At 38.5% G+C, this 26,277-nt stretch overlaps 1 long non-coding RNA gene across 2 annotated transcripts; it reads left to right on the top strand.

The window, feature by feature from the left end:
• The first annotated feature begins 18,933 nt into the window (after window positions 1–18,933).
• LOC136220741 (uncharacterized) lies at window positions 18,934–24,535 on the top strand. 2 transcript variants are annotated; one of them, XR_010684706.1, is made up of 6 exons: window positions 18,934–19,281; window positions 19,342–19,420; window positions 21,714–22,041; window positions 23,444–23,623; window positions 23,752–23,929; window positions 24,085–24,535. It is a non-coding gene; the product is annotated as an uncharacterized lncRNA (long non-coding RNA). The 2 variants fall into 2 exon arrangements; XR_010684705.1 differs by having other exon boundaries at window positions 18,934–19,247.
• The last annotated feature ends 1,742 nt before the right edge of the window (window positions 24,536–26,277 follow it).

The raw sequence follows: 26,277 nt of genomic DNA on the forward strand, positions 1-26,277 counted from the left end.
CTGTCTAGCCTCTGATACATGCTATGAATTCTAGGTTTATTGTAACTTCGTGACAATTCCTTCATCTTTGATATATAATATAGATTTTGTTTATTCAACTGTTTTGATGTTTTAATCTTTGTCTTACGCTTTGTCTGATTGGTTTAACTCATTCGATAATCCCAAAATTAGGTTGGCACATATTGCGAGCTGAATCTGACCTAGTCAGTGCCTATAGGATTGACGACCCTATAGAAGATTAAGCCCAAATTACTGAGCCTTAGAGCTAGTTTCGGCCTTACAAGGGAATCACGAACTAGGGACTTTAGGAGGATAGGTCGGGTTAATCGCCTTGGACATAAGCGACTTAGTTTCAATTCAATTGCTTAAACACTCTATCATTGTTATCATCGTATTCCTTCATGTTCATTCAGTCTGATTGCTTTGGTAAAAGATCAATTAGGGGTAGAGTAATTTAGTTAGGCTTAGAATAACTTAGCTAGAATTAGATAACTTAATTAGAATTAGTGTAATTCAACCTAGGAGTAGATTAATTAAACAAAACCAAACTCAAAACCCCCTAAGCCTAGATAACATCCGAGACTTAGTAATTCGGTACTTGCAGAAATAAATCCTGTGGACGATAACCTGGACTTAAACCCAGAAATTTATTACTTGATAACGACGGGGTACACTTATCCCTCAGATCGGGTTCTTCACGGAATCCGCATCACAGGGTCAGTTTCATCGAATTGCACATGTATAGACTCTTCTACCACTTGGGTTCTCTTATTAAAAACTCTGTATGCTTTGCTGTTTGTTGAGTAGCCTAGAAAGATAGCCTCATCAGCTTTTGAATCAAATTTGGCTAAGCTATCTTTGGTATTTAAAATGAAACATCTACAGCCAAAGGCACGAAAGTACCCAATATTGGGCTTTCGTCCTTTCCAAAGTTCATAAGGGGTTTTCTTAAGTATAGTTCTAACTAGAGCCCTATTAAGAATATAGCACGCTGTGTTAACAGCTTCTCCCCAAAAATACTTTGGAAGCCTATGCTCATCCAGCATTGTCCTGACTATTTCTATCAGAGTTCTGTTCTTCTTTTCTACAACCCCATTTTGCTGAGGTGTTCTAGGAGCAGAAAAATTATGGTCAATGTCGCTGGTTTCACAGAATTCAACAAACTTTTGGTTTTTGAATTCTCCACCGTTATCACTACGGATATGAGCTAATTTTAGGTCTTTCTCATTTTCAATTTTTTTAACCAAATTTGAAAACGTCTCAAAGGTCTCATCCTTGCTGGTCAGCAAGATAACCCACGTATACCGAGAGAAGTCATCTACAATGACCAATGAAAATCTTATTCCACCCAGACTCAGCGGCTGGACTGGACCAAAGAGATCCAAGTGTAGTAACTCTAACGGACGTTTAGTTGAGACAATGTTTTTACTATGAAAAGATTGTTTGGTTTGTTTTCCAGCTTGGCAAGCGTGGCATAGTTGATCTTTTTTAAATTTAAGTTCAGGCAGTCCCTCAACCAATTGCTTTCTTGCTAATTTGGCTAGGAGGTCCATGCTTACATGACCAAGTCTCCTGTGCCATAGCCAGGAATTTTCTTCCTTTGTGACTAAGCATACAGTTTTTGAAAACTTCTTTTCTAGATTCAGCATAAAGACGTTATCTATCCGAGGGGCAGTTAAAATTAACTCATTTGTTTTTCCCTCATATATTTTACATCCAGTATCATCAAATATAACTTTTCTCCCATTGTCATATAGCTGAGCTACGCTGAGTAAGTTATACTTGAGTCCGCTGACTAGGGAGACAGATTCAATAGTGGGATTACCTCCAACGGTGCCTGATCCTACTATCTTACCCTTTCTGTTGTCTCCAAAACTTACGCTTCCTCCTCGTTTACGTTCAAACGTGATGAACTGAGTTTTATCACCCGTCATATGCCTTGAGCATGCGCTGTCAATATACCACATTTTTTACTTCTCGACACATCTCAGGCTTACCTGCATTTTGATCAGTTTCCTTTAGGTACCCAATTCTTTTTGGGTCCTGACTTGTTAGGTTCAATAGGTAAAGCATCATATTTTATTTTGTGGCGGCATATATTGATAGTGTGGCCACTTTTTCCACAGAAGTCACAACTGACCTTCTGTTTAGGATTCTTTACTGACTTGTCAGCACCCCAGTGCTGAGCGTGCCAGCACACCTTAGTGGTGTGTCCTAACTTCCCACAAAAGTCACACTGAACTCTTCACTGGGGATTTCGTCTCTGCTGAGTACCTTGGTACTGAGTACCTTGATACTGAGTTCTCAGAGGAACATTGTTTTTGTTTGGAACCTTTAATTGGTTCTGGAGGGTTGTGACGTCCTTCCTCAGTTTCTTTGAAACTGACTGGACTTCAGAGATATACTCATGTATGATTTTCATATTATCATGCAGAGTTGAGTTGTCCTGTAGAAGGAATCTGAGGTCACTCAGTTTAACCTCTTCTACTTCATCACAGCGCCGGCTGAGTGCTCTAATCTTTTTATTACACTTTTTGACAAGTGTATAGAGATCACTCATGGCATTACCCATTTCATTTCTGAGTTGAAAGAGTGAGATTACCTCATTAGATTGCTCTTCATTTTCTGATTCATCAAATTGGTCAGCATTCTCAGAAATGCATGGCTCAGCAAGTTCGTCAGCCATGAAGCATATCTTCGCTGACTCTGTGGCCTCAGCTTCAGTTGATGAAGAATCATCACTGTCACTCCATGTTGCCATCATTGCCTTTTTGCCATTCTTTTTGTCTTTCCTCAGCGTTGGGCAGCTTGACTTGATGTGGCCAGTTTGATGGCACTCAAAGTGATGCGGAGCATCTTTCCCTAGGATCGAGTCCGAGCAAGGGAAGCCGGAGGGAGAACCAAGTGCGAGCAACAAGCGATTAAAGAGGCCAAAAACAATACAACACATCTGCTCAGACACGCCCTGCGTGTAGATGAACACGCCCCGCGTGTCCTTGAGAGTGATCCGGAGAAAGTCCAGAAGGTCACTTACGCAGGGCGTGGATGGGGCACGCCCCGCGTGGAAGAAAACACGCCCCGCGTGAAGGAAAGTAATTTCGGAGAAGAGTTCAGCAGCCAAAGTACGCCCTGCGTACTTCTGAGTACGCCCCGTGTAAAATAGCTCCTGATCCAGAGAATGGCTCATCAGCCAAAGTACGCCCCGCGTACTTTTGGTTACGCCCCGTGTACTTTAGGATACGCCGCGCGTACTTTAGGATACGCCCCGCGTACTTTCACTTTTCCAGGAACTTGCTCCTTACTTCAGCTTCCCGGTTATTTACACTTTTGGTCCCTCAGCTCCTTTCCCCATCTACATATCAACCCCTCCACTTACCTTTACCCCATTTACCCCTTCTCTTATCATTTTAATTAGTTAGTTGATTTACCCTTTTATGTAATTTGTTTTAGGGTTTTTGAGATGATATAAATTCATCTCTTTCTCTTGTAATAGGTTAACTTTTTATCAATCAAAATTATATCTTCTTCAAGAAGCTTTTGTTAAGGTTTTTCACCTTCAACAATGGGGGATTTTATATTCCTATGGATTTAGTCCATAAATTAGGATCCACTCCTTCTAGTTTAGCTAGATAAGTTGTTAGCCTTTGTGAGTTTACGGTTTAAAACTCTCAGTGGATTCCGCGCTGCATCATTTGGTATCAGAGCCGATCGTTTTCCTTGAACGGAGACTTCTTTCGACAATGATTCAACCGAGTTACTTACAAACCTTAAAGGAACGTCTTGAAGCCGAGACAATGGAGATGAGGCTCCAATATGCCGAAATGTTGAGAAAGACAAGAGAGAACTTAGAGCAAGAAGAGATGGAAAGGCTCCAAAGGGGAACCCGAAATAGCCGGAGACGACAACGTCGAGCCCAACGGAAAAAGGATGAAGAAATCTCTCTTTTGCATCCTAAAGATTCATCCCAAATCTGTCATCTATTGCAAAAGAAAGAGGTAAATCCAAAGCTTTCAATTCTTGATGTGGGAGTTGTGGGTATGCCTCTTATTAATGAGGATTTGGTTGTTTGTGGTGTTGTTGGTAATTTAAATTCTCATTGTGGAGTTGTTGATAATGAATTTGTGAATGAGAATTTAAATGTATGTGTGGATGAGGAGGAAGGGATGCTTGTATGTGAGAACATGGGGAAGGTTGAATTTGTGTGTGGTAATATTGAGAAAACCCATATTGAGAAAGGTACTCCCCAAGTGTTTGATGAAATGCCCCTTAGGCATAGGCACATATGTATGCTTAGGGACATTGAGGATATTTGTCTTGAAGAGGGGGAGGAGGAGTTTGGGCTTGTTAATCTCTTTGAGGAGCATAGTGAAATTCATTTATGTGTGGAGATTGATGGCTATGGAGATGGGAGAGATGTTGGTGGTTCTACCATATCGGGTTGTAGCATTTCTTTTGAATCGGACAGCTTGGCACGTGAGTTAGTCGGTTCGAATTGTGAAGAGGAGTGGAAGGAAACGAAAGGTCATGGGAAAAGGCGGATCGTTGATGAAGATGGAAATGAATTTGAGTATGACCATGAAGAAGTGGAGTTAGAGGAGGAGATTGATGAAGAGGAGAACCAATCCGAGAATGAGCTAGTAAGACATGAGGAGCATGATTATTGTGAAGGCGAGTTCGAGGATGAGGTTAAAGAGAGAGAGAGAGCGCTTCCGAATATAAAACATGTGAGGATGGTGAAATTTGTCATAGTGAATATGAATTTGATTATGATGAAGATGGTAGAGCTTACCATGAGGAAGATGAATGTCGAGGCATTGAGTGGAACCAATATGGGGCCACTTATGAGCAAGACGACGATGGGGTCTACTATGATGAGAATGGGCATCGGTGTGTTGAGTGGGATCGACATGAGACTCCTTATGAAGATGATGAGTGTAGATTCTATTGTCATGATGAGTTAGAGGATGTTGACCGGTACTATAATGAAGATATTTATAAGCATGATGGAGGTAGGGTCCATTATGGCGATGAGTTGGGAATTGAAGAGTGGAGCCGAAATGAAAACTCTTGTGAGAATGATGAAGAAAATTGGTTCCAAGATGAGGATGAGTCGAGAAGTGTTGAGGGGAGCCAATATGAAGACACTTATAAAGTTGATGATGATGGCAATGATCACAATGTGTATTTGGTGACTAGGGTGCCAATGCCTAGTGAACAAGAGCCTAGCAAACGTCATCAATTATTTAGAACTCGATGCTTAGTTCGTGGGAAGAAGTGTGAGATGGTGATCGACGGAGGAAGCCAAGTGAATATCATTAGTCGGTTCGCCATGAGCAAGTTTGAGTTGGTTCCCGAGCCACATCCTAGACCTTACCGCCTTGGTTGGGTCAACGAGGTGGAAAAGCTTCAAGTTACTCATTGGTGTAAGGTTCCTTTCACTATTGGAGCTTATGGGGATGAAGCTATGTGTGATGTTGTGGAGATGGATGCTTGTGAAGTACTACTTGGTAGGCCATAGCAATTTGATTGTGATGCCTCACATGCGGGAAGAAGCAACACCTACACCATACGCAAAGGCGGAATCCGATATGTCCTTATACCTTTGAGGAGTTCTCCTAGTAAGAAAAGGGAGACCACTTTGGGAGATTGTCCAACTCGGAAGTTGAACGTGAATGGGTGCATTGGTGGAACGGTTGAGACCTTGAATCATCTTGACTTGGGTTCCATGGTTGAGCTAGCTAACCACTCTCCTAATAAAGTCAAATCCCAAGAGGGAAATGAAGTTGAGAAAGGGGAGAGCTAAGTTGGAAGTGAGGGGGTAGAGCCGATGTTCAAGGGTGACAAGCACGTGTCTTTCAATGAGCCACGTATGGGGTTTCCTAAGGGGCTGCCACCTTTGAGAAAGCTACCACGAGACATTGCATGGGATCCGGGAGATAGTGCACCTAGCTCTACATATGGTGAGTTGAGCTCTAGAGAAGAAGAGGAAGGTTACTCTATGAAGCCTATTGATAGCACCGAGATGCCTAGCACATGCTACATGCAAAAGAATCGAGTCACTCATTGGGTAAAATCTGAACTTATTCTTTTGTGCTTTGTTGAAGTATATGTGTTGGAAGCTTGGTTGTGTATGTTAAGGGAGAACCTTCCCTATGAGAAGCCCGTGAGGGGTGATCTTGCCATGAGGAATGGGAGCTTTATGTTGAGGGAGGATCTTTCCTATGAGGAACCCATGAGTGGTGATCTTATTGTGAGGAATGTGAGCTTTTTGTTGAGGGAGAATGTTCCCTATGATAAGCCTATGAGAGGCAAGCTTGTTGTGAAGGATGTGAGCTTTATGTTGAGGGGGAACACTTCCTATGATGGGACCATGAGGGTTGATCTTATTGTGGACTTGGGTGATGGTTTGTTGAGGGGGAATGGATTCCCGTGGAATATAGAAAGGATGGAAGGAGATCAAGACTTGGTAAACTCGGAACTCATTATTTTGCGCTTTATTGCTATGTATATGTGGGGGTATATGTGGTGCTTGTTGAAGAAGCATCAACCCTATGTGGAGTCAGTGAGAAGCGATATTGTGATGATGAGAGTGGGGTTTGTGAAGTCTTTGATGAATGGGGATAGCCGCCCGAGAGATGTTGAGCAGGTAGAAGAAATTCAAGGCTTGGGGATTGAGGGCCAAGTTAGTAATGTGGCAAGCCTTGAAGTTCCGGGATTGTTAACCCAAGGTGAGAATGGAGCTAATCTATGTGTTCTTGAGTTCGCTTTGAAGTGGGTTGATAAGTGTCGCCGGGATATTCCGTTTGATGTGGGCCATGGGCAAGGAGAGATTGAGCATGGTAGCCGGGTTAGTGGCATGAATGAAAGCGAAGGTCGGGCCTTTTCAAGTCAAAATCGTGTTTGGGTTGTGAAGAGTACTCAAGGGATCGCTCCAATTTGGGTTGATTTATGGCGCCGAGGCATGTCATTTGAGGTTGGCTATGTGCGAGTGGAGGTTGAGCCTAGCATCCGGGTTGATGGCATGAGGTACATTGAGGTCCGGGCATATTCCACTCAAGATCATGTTGGGGTTTTGAAGAATACTTGTGAGATGGATTCTAGTTGGGTTGATATGTCTCGGCGGGATATTCCATTCGAGGTAGGCCATGAGCGGAAGAAGGTTGTGTTGATTCCTCAAGTCCGTGATGGGAAGATCAAGAGGGTCCATGGGTGGTCCGCTCAGCGACACAAGGGGTGTGGGAAAACCGTCCAAGTAGTTATGGGGAAGTTCCATCTCGAACAACACCTTGGTTCGATTTGAGGACTTGGGTTCATTCACAACAAACTCGTCTCTTCAATGCGTGGCAAGCAACTTGGGGTCAAGTTCTTTTTAGGAGAGAGTGAATGATGCGGAGCATCTTTCCCTAGGATCGAGTCCGAGCAAGGGAAGCCGGAGGGAGAACCAAGTGCGAGCAACAAGCGATTAAAGAGGCCAAAAACAATACAACACATCTGCTCAGACACGCCCCGCGTGTAGATGAACACGCCCCGCGTGTCCTTGAGAGTGATCCGGAGAAAGTCCAGAAGGTCACTTACGCAGGGCGTGGATGGGGCACGCCCCGCGTGGAAGAAAACACGCCCCGCGTGAAGGAAAGTAATCCCGGAGAAGAGTTCAGCAGCCAAAGTACGCCACGCGTACTTCTGAGTACGCCCCGTGTAAAATAGCTCCTGATCCAGAGAATGGCTCATCAGCCAAAGTATGCCCCGCGTACTTTTGGTTACGCCCCACGTACTTTAGGATACGCCCCACGTACTTTAGGATACGCCCCGCGTACTTTCACTTTTCCAGGAACTTGCTCCTTACTTCAGCTTCCCAGTTATTTACACTTTTGGTCCCTCAGCTCCTTTCCCCATCTACATATCAACCCCTCCACTTACCTTTACCCCATTTACCCCTTCTCTTATCATTTTAATTAGTTAGTTGATTTACTTTTAGGGTTTTTGAGATGATATAAATTCATCTCTTTCTCTTGTAATAGGTTAACTTTTTATCAATCAAAATTATATCTTCTTCAAGAAGCTTTTGTTAAGGTTTTTCACCTTCAACAATGGGGGATTTTATATTCCTATGGATTTAGTCCATAAATTAGGATCCACTCCTTCTAGTTTAGCTAGATAAGTTGTTAGCCTTTGTGAGTTTACGGTTTAAAACTCTCAGTGGATTCCGCGCTGCATCACAAAGCATGTAATAGGCTTTGAGTTGTCCTTCTTGAATTTTCCGTCACTTGAGTCAGTCTTATACTTATCAAATTTTCTATAAGGCTTTTTGGAGTATTTGTCGCTTCTTTTGAACAGCCTCTTCATCTTTCTTGTGAACATAGCCATCTCCTCATCGTCAGTTGAGCCATCATCAGTTGAGTCAGCTTTCATGACAAGTGACTTTTGTTTCTTGTCTTCGGATTTTTCTTTCACCTCGAAATTCTTCATAGATATCTCATGGGTCAGCAGTGAGCCGATGAGTTCATCATATTTGTAGGTGGTTAAATCTTGAGCTTCTTCAACGGCTGTTTTCTTAGCTTGCCAGTCTTTAGGAAGACTCCTGAGTATCTTTTTGACTTGTTCTTCCTCAGTGAAGGTTTTTCCAAGTCTTTTGAGCTCATTTATGATGTTGGTGAATCTTGCATTCATTTCAGAAATCCCCTCATCATTGTTCATTTCGAACAGCTCATACAATCTCATCTGCTGGTTCACCTTGGACTCCTTCACCTTGTTGGTTCCTTCGTTGGTGACCTCCAGCTTCTTCCAGATCTCCTGTGCTGACTCACAACCTGATATTTTGTTGTATTCTGTAGCATCCAGCGCACAGTGAAGCATATTTATAGCCGAAGCATGATTTTGTAGCTTCTTGAGATCATCCTCTGTCCATTCAACCTCAGCTTTTACAACTGACTGGCCAGCAACAACTTTCACAGGTACAAACGGGCCTTGGACTATAGATAGCCAGACGCTCATGTTTGTAGCTTGAATGAAGTTCTTCATCCTATTCTTCCAAAAGGTATAGTTTGACCCGAAGAATAGGGGAGGCCTAGTAATGGACAGCCCCTCAGGTAATATCTGAGTTGTCTGGTTTCCAGGGAGAAACCGATTGCTGTTTTCACCCATGGTATGGATCAACTCAAGGTTGTTAAACCTTTTGTAATGAGCTTTTAGGCTCTGATACCACTTGTTGGTCCCTTGTAAGGTTGCAAGTATAGTTCCAAGGGGGGGTTAGGAACTATTCGACCTTTTTAAATGATTAGGTCAGATTTCTTTTTCTTAAGAAAAGAATATGTAACAGCGGCGTTGAGTGATCACCAAGACACTAGCTTAGTCAACTAGTGACTAAGTCAGTTTCTTTGCTTAAGTAAAGAAATAGCACTTAGAGTCTATTCCTGAACTAAGACTTTCACAGCGCACAACTCAGCTTGACCTCTTTTACCTGGTCAGTTTTAGTTTATATTAAGCAAGCAATATATTAAGGAGTTAAGGGTTAGAAATACTTCACTCAGCGGAGTTATCCAGGTTCGGCTTCTTATAAGCCTACGTCCTGTCCCCGGAACACGTTCCGAGATTTCCAATTCACTACTGAGCTCTTTAAAGGTAGAGACTCAAAAACCCTTTACAAATCAGAAGGTGAGTATAACAAGAGTACCTTCCTCTATACCTCTACTCACTTCTATTCTAATTCACTAAGTACTAAAACCGAGTACTCAGCTTCTCCTTTCTAATTCTAGAAATGATTAAGATTTGTCCTAAACAACAATTGCTAGAACACCTTAGATGATTGAAGATCAATCACTCTAGACTTTTACACAAATATGAAATTGTCATGTAAGATTTTCTTTTGCTTTTGTATGCAGAACTTTTATATGCTTTTGGTCAGCGTAACGGCTATTGCTCAAAGTTCTGTGTTGAATAAGAATTCTGAATGCTCTATTTATAGAGAGTTGTGAGAGCTTCTGGTTATTTCGAATTTTGAAATAACCGTTGGAGGGAAACGGCTCTATGTCTCTTTCACTCAGTCTGTTCAGCAGTTCTCTTAGCCAATCAGATTCTAGCATCTTCTGTTCTTCGGTCTGTGTGGCAGTATGTTCCTCCAAATCGGGTAATGTCAAACAGACAGCTTTCTGCGTCTTCTGTTCTTTACCAATTGAGGAAATACTTGGTCTGGAAGTTGCCTCGTGCTCAGCAGCTGTCTTGTACGTTTTGTCGAGACAGCTCAGCAGCTTCTAACCGAAGTTGTCTACGTGGATCTTCTGGATCCTTCATTGCTCAGCTGCGTTTCAACACTCAACGGCAGCGTTTTGGTAATACGCGGGCTGAGTGATCTTGGCCTTGTTTGACTTGGGCTTTGACTTTCATATAGGGCTTGGGCCTTATGATTTTTATGTCTTATTACAATTATAAACTCAACATTGAACAAACACATTAGTAACAATAAATCAAAGCATTTAAACTTAATGTGTTATAGAATATTTAATTATACTTAAATAATTTTGTCAAATCAAAATCCTGTAGAAAGGTGTTTCAACAGACTTAACCAGTAATTTATTACTTGATAACAACGGGGTACACTTATCACTTAGTGAGTCTCGCGGTGCGAATGCCGTGAGGCGCATCAAGTTTTTGGCGCCGTTGCCGGGGATCTATTTCTTCTACAATATCGAACCAAAGGTCGATTTGTTAGTTTAGGCATTCCTTCTGTGAATATCCTTTGTCTATATCGTTTATACTTGTCTATATATAATTCTTTATACCTTCTATACTTTTCATATCTTTTGTATTTGTTCATAACTGTATACTTTTACTTATCAACTTTTGTGCTAGAACTTCATTTTTTCTCAGCGTTCTGTGATCAATGAATTGGCAAGAAAGAGTCGAGTGGCAAGCTCAAAAGTTTACTATCCCATCAAGACGATACATTCATGCCCTGGAGATTGAGGCTCCCAATCCCTCCATGGCCGAGTTAAATAAGAAAATGGATATCTTGATGGCGAAACTGAGCCTCAACACTAATGAAAGTGTAAGTTTTGTGGGTAATCACCAAAGGTACAATTCTAACCCCAATTCTTATAGCTTTTATGATAATAATTGGAGGAGACCTTAACACTCAAATCTGTCCTACGGGAATCCTAACATGTTGAGGCCTCCAAATAGGTTTGTTAATGAGCACAAGGAAAATGAATTGGGAACGTTTCCTTACAAACAAGCAAGCCAAGTTCCTCCGCAACCCTCTGGCTCACAAGATGAGGTGTTGTCCCTTTTGAAAGAAATATCAGCACGACTTACAATCAATGAGGAGGTTTGCAAGGACTTGAGCAACCAATTTATTGGAATTGTTGGAATTGTGAACTTATGATTTTTATGGAAATATATTACTCAAATTATTTATTTTTATTTTAATTGTAAAATGATGATTTCGAAGTATAATTTTATATGAGTCTGATTTGATAAACAATTTATTGGATTATGGTTTATTTTGATAAAAATGTTAATTCGAAAATATCGATATTTATTTGTGAATTGATTTCATCTGTGATACGAGTTGATTTGATAAAGTGATTTGGGAATTTAAAAGTTTATCGGTTTTGATAAAATATTTATGTACATCTTTTATAAAATATATATTTACATTTTAAAAGGATTATATTAGTGGTGAAGCTTTTAGCCTAGTGGTTGAGAGCTTACCTATGCCTTGGGAGGTCATGGGTTCGAATCACATCCGGGTCTGGTGGGGATTTTTCTTTCTTCTCTAATATAAGCGCATTGCGCAAATTTTTTTTAAAAAGATTATATTATATGAATTATCAAATAAATTCGAGATACTAAATATTAGTTTATGCTAAATAATTTTATTGTAAAAAACAAAATTGTATAGTAATAAAGTGAAATATATAATTAAATAATTAATGAGTCAAACAAGATGAGAATAATAAAAAAGAACTGCCTAAGTTAAGAGAATTACCTAAAATAGGTAGAACTACGTGACTTTGATTCCCGATTGAAAGATTAAAGACATCCGAGATACGTAGAAAGCTTGATAGAATTATCGTGTTGAATCCAAATAATTAATAAAACTTTAGGTAGTCCAAATAAATTTTCATCTATTAGAAAATTAAATTGAGAATTTTATCAGTTAAGAATTGATGAGTCAACTTCGTAGATAATTATATTGTTTTCTCTTCATACCCGATGTCGTTTAGGGTGGATCGGGTGTGACACTCTATGTTACTTCTATGATGTTTTTTTGACACTTTTGAACAATCAATGCATGCTGAAACCCTCTTAAATCTGCCATTTTTTTCTTGAAAGGCTGTCAATCAGGGATTGTGAATCATAGGCATCCCAACTATGTTGGCACCCCTAATCAAAACACCCGACCCCTAAACCAATTTTATTAAGAAGAAATGAAAGGATAAGTGAATACATCAGTTGCAATATAAAACTAAGCAAATCTGTAAACCTACCATCCTCCTAAGTTACAAAGGTAAGCCGAAATACAGAAAGGGGGGATGTCCGACCACCAGGTTAAATTTGAGTTGACTCTACCAAAGTTTGCTAGGAGATCGGCGACTTGGTTGCCTTCTCTATAGATGTGAGAGACCACCACCGTCATTGATTGAAGATTCTCTAGACATTTTAGCCAGTTCTGCCATTAACTCCTCAATGGAAAACGAAAAAGATTAAGTGTTACAAATGCACTTATCTAATAAAAAAATTCATCATAACAAAAAACAGTTACAATTGATTTTGATTTCAATTGTCACAGTCGTATCTTTTCTCTCTTTATAGAATCCTTCTTCTTTGTTTCAAACTCTCCAGAAGCTATAAATTTGAATGTTCCGTGAAAAAAATATGTTATCCCCATTTCGGTCTCCCCTTCTATGTCCCTATCACATGATTAAAAGTGAACACTTTTTGTGAGATGGACATGGTGATGTAGATTAAAATCGGCTGGAGGTTTTAATCTTAAACCAACAAAGATTACAAACTTCTCAAGCTTAACTTGAAGGTTGAATAAACCCAAAAGGAATGAATCCTTGCTCCAATGGAGGCTTCAAAATATAATATTCATCAAAGTTAATCAACATTACAAAAGATGGAGAATATATACTCCTTCCAAACAAAAGATAAAGACTAAAAGGCCACCCCTAGGGTTACCAACAAATAAGGAGCCTTAGGGGTAAAATAGGAAATGCATAAAGATAGATATTAGGGTAAATAAGTTCAATGGCAAGAGGTAAATAGTAGAGTGGCAAAACAGTAATTAAAGAGGTGGCAGATATTGTCCTTAGCAACAAGAACTTGGGGAGGAAGTATTCTCCAAGTCAGATACGCCCCGCATGGCCTCCCTCACGCCCCGCGTGGATGTGTCCCTGAACTTGGTGGTTCTTGTTGGGCACTCGCACGCCCCCCATCTTGAGACATACGCCCCGCGTATTTGACCTCCTGATCTGAACTCTCATTGGAGGCTGGTTCCACGCCCCACGCCCCGCGCCTCGCCATACACGCCCCGCGTGTATGACCTCTTGGGTTGTTCCTCCGACTTCGAGTCCTTCACGCCTCGCGTCCCAATGGACACGCTCCGCGTGCTTTGTTCTTCGCCCTTTCCTTCATCCCCCTCGGTTAGCTTTCTACGGGTCCCATCCTTCAACTCCGGTTCAACCTTAGGGACCGGATGTCCTCATCATACTCTCCTTCTTTAGAGGAGTTGGACCCCAACTCAATGATAGCACAAGGATGACTCACCCCCAAGGTTGATGCTCCGCTCTCCCCACTAGAAATACACGTCTCTTGGGCCAGCTTACCCACACCTAACAATCCGACGGGCTGCCCAACGCGGGTATCTTCTAGCGGCGTTGGCTCCCGGCTAGGACACACAATCAAGGCGACTTTCTTTTCTCCCCTAGTAAGCCCCTTCAATGGCTTGAGAATGTACTTGGCCCCATCTTTGAATACGGTGTACGTGTTGTCCCTTCCCGTATGATAGGTATCATAGTCGAATTGCCAAGGTCTCCCAAGGAGCAAGTGATACACGTCCATATCAATGACATCACATATAACCTCATCGTGGTAGGCACCAATAGAGATAGGAACCTTGCACCGATGAATGACATTAAGCTTCTCCCCTTCTTTAATCCAACCCACTCGATATGGATTCGGATGTGGCTCGGGCACTAAGCCGAACTTGCTCAAGGCGGCTTTGCTAAGGACGTTCTATTGACTCCCGCCATCAACAATCAACTCACATTTCAACCCGTGGATTAGACCTCTAGTCCTAAACAGTTGGTGTCTTGGGTCATGCTCTTGCTCAATCGACATTAGTACCCTCTTCACTACATGGACTTTCCGCTCATCCTCGGATGATCCGCTATCAATGGGTTCACAATACACCCCATCATTTCCTCCATAATCATCATCATCGTATCGCTCAACCATATTAGCGCTCCTCCTCCTTGGACACTCATTTGAACGATGGCCCTGTTCATTGCATCGGAAACACTTAAACGGAGCCGGTCTTGTGTACGGGTTGTTGCCCTTAGGAAGGGCGGCTGTCCTAAAGGGTCGCACATCTCCGCTAGGTGATTTTTCCCCACTCAAGATCTTGGTTCCACTTGAACTAGCACCACATTTATCCTTGCTCACCTTTTTGGACTCTTCCCCCTCTTCACAAACTTCCTCAATTCTCGGCCTCCGATATCCGTCACGTGCCCTAATATTCAATTGAGACTCGGCCTTCAAAGGTAGGTTCCTTGCATTTTGAATCCGGATTACCATTTGTGTCCCAATTCTGTCTTGAATATTATATCGTATCCCCTCTAGATACCTTGAAGTCTTTTGGCTTTTGGTTTCCGACAAGTTAGCCCTTGCCGAAAGCCTTAAGAACTCCGAAGTATACTCGTGCACGCTCCTCGGTCCTTATGAGCAATTCCGGTAGGAGCTGTAGATATACTGCTCGTAGTCGGGTGGTAAAAACCGCTCTCTCATCATCGATTTCATCCTCCTCCAAGACCTAATCGGTTCCCTTCCTCCTCTTCTCCGCTCTTCCTTCACATTATCCCACCATACCGAGGCTCCCCCTTTCAACCTATATGCCACTAACCGAACTCTCCTATCTTCTGGTATCCCCGCATAGTCGAAGAACCTCTCCACCTCAAGCAACCAATCAAGGAACCCCTCAATGTCAAGTTCCCCTCCAAATGAAGGTAGATCAACCTTGAGTTTGAAAGCATCATCCCTATCATAGTGTCCTCCATAACCCACTCTCCCATTCATTCCAGCTCTATATCCGCCCCTATCAATATCATGACCCCCATACGGGTCATTCATTCCATAATTTCCCCTTCCATGACCACCTACATCATCATCATTCAAAATATCCAAATTCCCGGCACGCACATGCATGGGACCAACCACATCATGCATATTCATATCATTCACATGCCTAACATTCCTAATACCGACATCATGCTTAATACCCATGTTTCTAGCAATCCTATTCAAGTCGAAATCATCAAATAGGTCGCCGTCACTATCACTATCAGCATTTCTAATGGCAACGGTGTTAGGATGCCTTACCTCATGAACCCGAGGGTCCATTCATTGTGGTGCTTGGTTTCTCATAGGAGGTGGCGTAGGGTGTCTATCCGGTGGTGGCCGGGTTGCATCTTCATTTCTCCGGTGAGGGTCTCCGACGGGTTGAGTGTGGGTACTTCGAAACTTAAGAGCAAGTCTCTCCATGGAAAGGAGTATGTCTCTTCTACCCGCTTCTTGCTTCTCTTCAAGCTCTATCATCTTATCATTCATTACCTTCATATTTGCTTCCATTGCCTCAAAGCTTTGGTCATTGGCTCCCATGGCTTCGGTGGTGATACGTGGTTGAACCATTTCCGAGAAGAAGTCTCCGGTCAAGGAAAATGACTCGGCTCTGATACCAAATGATGTAGATTAAAATCGACTGGAGGTTTTAATCTTAAACCAACAAAGATTACAAACTTCTCAAGCTTAACTTGAAGGTTGAATAAACCCAAAAGGAATGAATCCTTGCTCTAATGGAGGCTTCAAAATATAATATTCATCAAAGTTAATCAACATTACAAAAGATGGAGAATATATACTCCTTCCAAACAAAAGATAAGACTAAAAGGCCACCCCTAGGGTTACCAACAAATAAGGAGCCTTAGGGGTAAAATAGGAAATGCATAAAGATATATATTAGGGTAAATAAGTTCAATGGCAAGAGGTAAATAGTAGAGTGGCAAAACAGTAATTAAAGAGGTGGCAGATATTGTCCTTAGCAACAAGAACTTGGGGAGGAAGTATTCTCCAGGTCAGATACGCCCCGTGTGGCCTCCCTCACGCCCCGCGTGGATGTGTCCCTGAACTTGGTGGTTCTTGTTGGACACTCTTACGCCCCACGTCTTGAGACATACGCCCCGCGTCTTGAGAAATACGCCCCGCGTATTTGACCTCCTGATCTGAACTCTCATTGGAGGCTGGTTCCACGGCCCGCGCCTCGCCATACACGCCCCGCGTGTATGACCTCTTGGGTTGTTCCTCCGACTTCGAGTCCTTCACGCCTCGCGTCCCAATGGACACGCTCCGCGTGCTCTGTTCTTCGACCTTCCTTCATCCCCCTCGGTTAGCTTTCTACGGGTCCCATCCTTCAACTCCGGTTCAACCGTTAGGGACCGGATGTCCTCATCACATGGAAGGATACACCAAATGGGGACAATAGATTTTCTCCCGAATGTTCCAGCGAGAAAGCATATTAACTTCTTCAATTTTACATATTGAATATAAAAAATGGAAAATTCGTACCAGTTTCACCATGGATTTTCCAAGTCATAGTCATGTCTTCATAAGATTTTACAAGTCACATTCACTAAGAGGGATAACAATATGCTTAAGGTTTTTTTTTGGAAAGAGCCAATTTAGGCTGCATGTACAAAACAGAACAATTTCATATCTAACGTTTGCCAAATGGTAATTAAAGCCTAACTAACAGAAACAGATATGGATCGATAGTGAAATGACAATTTTAATTATAAACTAACAAAAATTAAACTCTCGATGAGTGTTTTTTTATATAATTGATAAAAGATGTATATACAAAAAGAAAGGTTTATATAAATTCTAAACCCTAGGCTAGGAAAGACATAAAAGCGTCTAAGGCACAACTAGCATAACATAAGCCACTAGCAGTAAATATTTCATCGAATTTATAAATATTAACCTCGAATTTTATTATTAAATCAGAAAAATATGAAATCATTTTTTAGCACCAAATGATATGCAATTGTTACAGAATACGGAGCAAAATATCGTTGTTTTGTAATAATGTCTGAAATTGACCCAACTTGCTATTGTTAGGAGTAAAATTGCTTTTAGCTACCAATATTAGAAATAAAATCGTACCATTTTAAATGTTAAGAGTAAAATTGTTCTTGGCTAAAAATGTTAAAAGTATTTTTACACCATATCTCAATAATTAATTACTTTTACTTCATCTATATGGTCAATGACGTATTTTTACACCATATCTCAAAAATCACCAAAATATATACATTTCTTAATTAAGTAATAAAAAGATTGGGATACACGATCCTCTGAAATTATTGTACATCAAGTCAAATGGCGAATAAACAACACATTACTAATTTTACTTAAAATTTTATATTTTTTAAAAAGAGAAAATTCTCAATTGTTTTTCGAACAATAGAAAATTCAATTTCAGAGATTCAAGACTCTTTTAATTAAATTTGATATATACAATAACTAATTTAATAAGTCTAACCAAGATCATAGACAAATTTAACAAGGTTATTTGGGGTAACTTTCTTGTAACTTTTTTGTCTAGAAAAATTAAATCTCTATACATTACTTCTATGACTATGACGTTTTCCAATTTCCAACAATCAATGCATGCTGAAACCCTCTTAAATCTCTTATTAACTCGGTCAATGGAAAACGAAAAAGATTAAGGGTTACAAATGCATTTTCGAATTAAAAAAGTTGTCATAGTCATTTCTTTCTTTCTTGGTAAAATCCTTCTTCTTCTTCGTTCCAAACTCTAGTACAAGCTATAAATTTGAATGTTTGAGCGAGAAAACATATTAACTTCTTCAATTTTACATATTTAATGTACTAGTTCCGCCATGGATTTTCCAAGTCATAGTCGTATCTTCATAAGATTTTACAAGTCACATTCATTAATGAGGGATTTTTAAATACTTTTAATTTTTTTGGAAAGTGCCAATTTAGCCTCAGTACATAAAACATAACAATTTCATTTCTAACGTTTGCCAAATGGTAATTAATGCCTCACTAACTGAAACTGATACGGATCGATGGTGAAATGATAAATTTAATCACAAACTATAACAAAAATTAAACTATTCTCAAGTTAAAAGTTGAAGGAAATAATCTCAAATCATGTCGAACCTGAACTCTCAAGGAGTGTTTTTTTTTTAATATAATTGATAAAAGATGTATATACAAAAAGAAAGGTTTATATACCTTCTAAACCTTACCCTAGGAAAAAAATGGTCTATTACGACGCTAAAATTTAAGGTTTAACGACACTTTTCGGTGTCTCTAAATGCTTACCCACGCTTTTCAAAGCGTCGTCCACTACAAGAAAAATGAGTTTTAGTAAGCAAAATTTATTAAAGGTATAAAATACCCTTATGAAAAATATATTCTCAACATATCTAGTAAGAGTAAATTCTCTAATTATATTATTAATAAAGAAAAAACTTTTGTTTGTTAAACTTATCTAAAAATTTCTCTTATTAAATTCATTACAAATTAAAATATTTTTATTTTTATTTATAGTAAAATAAAAGAACCATTATTAATTATAATAAAAAAAACATACTCTTAATAACTCTATTGGTAAGAGGTCAACCCTAATTAAAAAAATTTGGCTTTACCGCCAATGTTTCCCTCCCTCAATTTGGTTGCCCCCAAAACCCAAGCTTCCTATTTTGCTCTCTAAAAACCTAAAATTTCAGACAAATTTTTTTTCCCGCTCCCCATACGGAAAGCATCGTTCCTCAATCTCAATCCGTAGCTTTTCATTTATTTGTTGGATCACTTTATTATCTTTCTATTGCAGAATCCCTTTTCGTCAACCTCAAGCCCTAGCTTTTCATCAATCACTGTGTGCTGCTCGACAGTCTGAACCACTTCTCGGTCATCTTCTCTAGATGTTTAGTGCTTTCTAAGTAGGAATTCTGATTCTTTTATACCCAAAGAAAGGTATGTTCTAATTTATTTTCTTAATTTCAGATTCGTAACTCATTCATTTTCTTTTTGCAGTTACCATGACCTCGATGAACCAGAGGATGAACTCATTGTCATAGATTACATCGGTTTATAGCAAAGCATTCAGAAGATGGTGAGATTTGTACTCCTTTTCTTTTCTTTCTTATTAGCCCTTTCCCAGACTAGTAGTGATTTGTTTAAATAGAAGCTAACATTAGTCAGAGCTTGTGCGCTTATTTGGGACAATGTTGGGCTCTGTAAATGTTTTGACAGACTAGGTTTCAGATGTAAATGTGCTTTTAAAGTATCTTAGATTGAAGTGAATTTTTATCCCTAAAATCTTCAAATACTGTGTGAATCTAGATGAAACCCTAAACTCTCAAAGGAATTTTTATTGAAAGAATTGACATGTTCTGTTTGGGTATTTCAGTTGTGTTTTATTATAGTCAATTCCCATATTTCTTGGATGGTTCTTGCACCTTCTCTGTTGAAGTGGGTTGTCTTAGATCAAATAAGCATCAACAATCCCTTCGTTTGGAGGATTTGGAATAAGTGGAGTCTGGTTATTTCATCACATTTTGGATTACTTTCTCCACTTACTACCTCTACGCACAACTATTGAAATCAATTGCATTTTATGATTCTATCATTTTGAGTTCTCCCATCTTTTTCTCAAATAATGGTATTGTTTATTGTGTTACCTTACATGTGATTTAGTTTTTGTCATCTTGTTCCTTCACAATTAAACTTTCAGAATTTCAAAGAGAATAATGGTAATAATTAATTCTATAACATGTGAAAGGTACTGCAAATGGAGCTAAGGAAATTGTCTGAGAGCAAGTTTCTTACTTAACTATACTCTTTGCTTCATTGATACCAAACTTCATACATTAGGCATTAGCTGAAAGGTCTATTTTTTTAATGGGCAATACAAATTTGTGATATTTCTCTAGGAAGTCAAAATTCACTTCAATAGATGTTGTGGCTTTATTTTTTGACATAGTTTCAGATGTAAATGTTTTGACGAACATGTTTCAGATGTAAATGATTTTGCAGTTCTATGTTGCATTGATTTCTCTTTTTAGCCTTGTGGTTTCATGGTTTTTCCAATTATCAGGTTTGTATTGTCTAAGTGATTGTTTTTGTTATGTAAGCAAATTTTAGGGTAACAATTCTACAAATCACAGGGTATATACAATGATTTTTATCTCTGATAGCAAAGGAAGCTTTGGCACCAAACTTTAACATTATTATATGCTTGATATCTTAATATTGTTCTAAGTTTGTTATCTATGATTGAGAGAAAATGTCCACTCTTTTGAGGTTGCACTTTTTTGTGCTATATCAAATTCCTTTCTACTGCACTTGCTATGCTCCCATAATTCATTATTTGTTATAGTAATGTTGCTTTGAATTATAGTAATGCTGCTCTGAGTTATTATAACCTATGCTTGGTGTTACAGAGTTGTTCTTATTTAACTCTGCATCATTGATTTGATACCCATTCTCATATTTTGAATGTTTCATTGTGCTTCTATCAACTGATAAATTAAAGAACACGAGTTTAATGGAAATGGGATTGAAGATTCTATAGGGTTTTGGCTAATTGGTTGATGGTTCAGTGCACATCCATTACTCTATATGTGGACACTCCTTGCTGCCAAACATGCCTGAAACATCCTCTGTTTGTGTCCATGTTGAAAAATTAATTGATTCTTGTATTCTGGCCTCCTCTTATCAGAGGCAAATATAGATATGTTTATTAAATGGTGGATTGATGTGTTTGACTTCAGATCTGAAGCCGCACGTTTTTGTTAAGCGAATTCTCTTATGAGTTTAACTGTTCTGTGCCAAACATGCCTGAAACATCCTCTGTTTGTGTCCATGTTGAAAAATTAATTGATTATTGTATTCTGGCCTCCTCTTATCAGAGGCAAATATAGATATGTTTATTAAATGGTGGATTAATGTGTTTGACTTCAGATCTGAAGCTGCACTTTTTTGTTAAGCGAAGTCTCTTATGAGTTTGTCTCTTTTATTCATAATCTTTATCTTAGTTTATCTTGTGAAAGAATCACTAAGTTGTTTTAATTTAATTTGAATCCACACTACCATTACTAGAGATTCCTAAGGCAATATTATTTTCAAATGAGTACAAATGTACTGGCTTTTAGGTGATCTCAAGAAAACAAAATTCAAGCTCTTGATAGGAAAGAAAAAAAACTCTTAGATTAGATATAATATTGAATAAGTGCTAAAAACATAACCTTTTTTCTTCATCTAAGATATGCAAAGTTTACTAATGTTTTCTATATCAGTGTGAACCAAGTTGTGAGTTTTGACATATAGGTAACAATATTCATTGACTTCTTGTTTATTTGTTTCTTTCTTTGCAGTTTTTAACTATATTAATTGTATATTTGTAGGCCAAACATTGAAATAGAACCTATTCCTTATATGTTTCCTTGATGTTATGAAGAGTATTGTGGACTATGAGGCTGGGCTGAAGCAGAAATGGGAGAGTGGTACAAGCATTAAATACCGTATGCATGTAGTTAATAATATTGTTCACCAGAATCTTGGAAAATGAATTCAGTTTTACATGTCTAATCTGCTTTGCTCTGGTTAGTTTCCTATCTTGTGATTCTGCAGATAACGAGACAGCGCAGAATTGAGAGAGGAGCACACTAACTCTTGCTTCTGCTGAGCTTAAGTTTCAGAATGATACTGAGACTCATGACCCACTTGATATTGGTATGTAGGAGATAGAAAATCATTTCCTACCTTGTGTTGCCTCTTCCTTTGCTGGAAAAATTGAAATCTCTGTTTTATTGTAACAAGCTGCTTGTCAAAATTAGATACAATTTTGGAAATCCATGATTACTGCAGTTGTTAATTCTCTAAAAATTGTACACGAACATATCACTCTATTTTCTCAACTTGCATGAACTTGTAGAATCTTTTTTTTTGCAGGCACATTCTACTGTTTGAACACATGATTACATTGTCCTAGAAATTTTACTGAAGAAAGGATATGGAATGGAATGTGATGTGATTTGTTCGTAAACTTAAAATTTGCTTCTACAACTAATCATTTATCTTTTCTGATGCAAATCTAAATGAGATTATGATATATGAAATGGTCTATTGGTGCAATTATGTATATGAAATGCTTGTGGGATCGATATCATTAATTTTACCCAGAAGAGCATACTCTTATCAAAGGGAGGGAAGGACTCTTGATGTTGATTCGGTGTTCAGGCCAAGCAAGTTACCACTCTGTTCTATAGTCGACTGCCTTCTCTTTGTCGATTGCTACTGTTCTATCAGATAGGTGTAGTCGCCCCCTTTTTCTTTAGAATAATCTTGATTTGCTTTCTCTTTCGTGCTTGGCCCTTGCCTTGCTTTTCTCCTCTACCTTGGCTATCTGCCTTTCCAACCAACTCATATGGTAGTGGGGACACTTGACCACCACTTACCCTCGGTGGCTTAGACGAAGACTCTCTTTGTTATGGAAAGGCTTCAGCCATTGTTGAAATTGCTCCTTTTGATGAAAGTTCGATCAATATAAATCTCAAATTATTTCCCCGAGCTGATCTCCTAATGCTATTATTGTATTACCAAGATAACATTTTCCTTTCATTCCCCTTGAAACTTGTCCTTTTAATGCCCACAGATGTGCCTTCTCGAGCCATTTTTGGGATCAGATTCGATGTCAAAGAAATGGATGCTTTCCGCTTGAGTGAGGATGTGGCATCAGAGTACACACCTTCCTATTAAATTAAAAATAGCAGGAGATTCGTTCACACGCGAAATAGGGCACTGGGACTGCTCCTGATTCCAATTCAAAGCGTGACATTTTACTTCCTTTGTCCATCTGCTTCTTGAAAAGAGCGGATATGCTGCTAATCCAAGTCCCATAAAGGAACCGCGATTCGGGGATTTCTGCCAAAAAGATCCCGAATAATTAGAAACATTCAACTAAGTTCCAGCAGGTTGAGAAGTGTTTAATATAGTGATAGAATTTACCAAGTCACATGAACTCAGACCAATTGGTAGAAATTCAGCATGGTACTGTGCCTCAGTTATTTCTTTGAGCCGTAGTCAATTTTTTTGCACTGTTTCTTACCTCTTGCTTTGTTTCTGATAAATGCAGATCTATAGTTTGCAATATCGTATACAACACAAGAGCATCCCATTGACTAAGGAGAAGCAGATCCTTAGAGAATTAAAACAACTTGACGGGTCAAAGGACATAGTGATTTCTAATGCTGATATGAGAGCAAAGATTCAGGATTCAATGGGCCAGAAAGAAGCTATACAAGACCAGGTCAAAGTATGAAATCTTAAATTTTGGCTCTCTTGTGCTAAATTTTTGTAGCTTTTCTGGATTAGTTCTTGTGATTAATTTATGTTACAATCAGAATTGCCTAGTGACTTGCTAATTTACTTATATTATTGTAGTTATGGGTCCCTATTCGGATGGAGTAAGAAAGGAGCAACAAGAAGTTTGGGGAAGAATTAACCACTTAGGGATAAAGTGAAGGTTTTTTATAATGAAATCAAGGACCTTACAGCTGTGATCTAGAAGAAGGACAAGGCATTTGAAAATATCAAATCATTAAGGCAATTGTTTGATGAGGTATGTTTTTTCATCAAATATCTGAAAATATGTTTTTCTCGGCACATAAATTTGTTTCTATCTATTATGATTTTTAACTGATTTCACTAAGTTATGCTTTTTCCAAACTTGGATGGTGTCTATGCGAACTCGGTATGCTGCAAAACTGTTTACAGAGTAAACAAATGGCATGTTTATCATAATGAAGATCATATGGCATACAGAACAAGCTTTTAGCAATGATTAGCCTTGTGGGAATTAGTACCTGAAGCAACATTGTTGAATAACTTGTTTTGTTCACGGTGAAAATATGTTGGCAATGGAAGGCCCTTGCATAATAAATGTCCTCAAAGTTATGGTATTTGTAAAAAAAAAACTTTCGGTTGATCCCTTCTTCTTTCTTGATACTTTATGCACTGTTTTGTGAATTGGTCATTTGTAACAATTGCAATTTAATTGTCTCATCTGTATTAGAATATCCACATCTATAGTAGTTGCAAGGCCATGATTGAGGACTGTGACCTTACTGCCAAGAAAGACTTAATGGCACTGGATAAACTTTCCCATGAATTCTACTGTCAGACTTTATAAATTTTTAAGTTTCGGACATTCTGATTACAGTGTTGATATCTTTTATTTTCGTGACATGGCTAAGAATTGTTCCATTTGGAACTATAGGCATAATGCATAATACCTTTTGCACCATTTATGCCACACTTGGCAAACTGTGGTCCATGGTTAATTCTGTTTATATTTTAGCATATGATCTTGTTTTGCCGTTTTCAGGTTCGGTAAGTTCTAATATTTGTAGAATTATGCCTTTCTTTTCCGATTTTACCATTTTTCTCAATAGTATGAACTTCTCCTTTGGTTGTGTACAGACGCACCAAGTCCGTTTGCATGCATGCCATATAGTTGGCGTGACTATCATTAGCTTTCCGATTATCTAATATAATTTGATAAAGATTTTGGTCAATATCACTACATATGGATGTTATTTGTCATATTACTGATTTGCTTTTATTTACCTTTTTATTTGCTTTGTTGTGACATGGATACTATTTGATACTATCATAGCTCCATTCAATCCAAATGTTTATTTATTTTGTTATTAGAAATTTTAGTCTAAATAATTAATATCATTAGTAAGAGTAAATATTATGATTTAATAAGGGAATTTTTAATTATTATATATAGTTTTTAATAATGGGATTTTTACTTATTATAAATAATTTTAATAACAGAATTTTTAATTATTATGAATAATTTTAAATAAGAGGATTTTTACTTATTATAAATACTCTTATAAAAAAAAATTTCCCTTTTTAAAAATATTTAGTAAGGAAGCTTTTACTAAGGGGTCAATAAGGGGGAATTTCCCTTATTAAAAGGTTTTAATAAGGAAAATTTGACTTTTAATAAGGCTTTTCACTCTTATTAAAACCCATTTTTTTGTAGTGGTCGTAAGCGTCACTAAATCGCGTGTCGTTAAATTTAACGACGCATAAGACATTGTGTAGGTAAATTCAATCCAACGACATATCACATCCAAACGTCGTCATGTTTCCAATGCTTACATTTTTAACGTCGTAATTTTTTTTCATATCAATTTCAGAAATTTCGACTACGTTTCAATAAAGTGTCGCAAAGTAAACGACAATAATATTTGTTATGTCATTATTTTGCTTCAGAAAATATTGAACCGCAAGACTTTAATTTAAAAACGTCTCCATATTGATGACATTTAATTTTAAAAACGTCTGTTTTAGCTACATAAAAATCCATTACGTCCCAAATTCAACGACATTTTGCTACTCAAATCAATTGGATATTATTATGTCATTGATATAACAATATTTTCATAAATATGTGTCTTGAATAAATCTTACAACAGTTTTATTGAAAAACATCTGTATGAGATTTGACTTAATATAATAAACAACCTTTTCCCCACTTAATATATTCTGTCAAGCTTAGTTAAGGAGAGTCTCTAAGTCGATCTGTTGTGTGAGGTACTACAACCAGTAGTGTGTGGACAACACCAATAGTAGCTTCATGGGATCCATCTTCGAGAAAAGCTTCCATTTCAACACGTATTTTATCAACAATCTGCAATACCACAATTTTGATGAGTTGAGCATATAAACTGTTACTGTTTCTTCAAAATTGTAAATGCAGCTTAAGGGTTAACATACTTATACCATGTCATTTAAATTGTTGAGCAACAACTCCAAATGCATCTATTCTAGCATACTTTACATCTAGATTTTGATCAGAACCAAGAGTAACCAGGGCAAGAAATATATGGGCAGAAGCAACTTTTGCATCGACATATCATATGGCATCTGTCAAGAGAATGAAGTCTAACC

The sequence above is a fragment of the Euphorbia lathyris genome, chromosome 2 (assembly GCF_963576675.1).
Source record: "Euphorbia lathyris chromosome 2, ddEupLath1.1, whole genome shotgun sequence".
In the NCBI taxonomy this organism is placed as follows: Eukaryota; Viridiplantae; Streptophyta; class Magnoliopsida; order Malpighiales; family Euphorbiaceae; genus Euphorbia; species Euphorbia lathyris.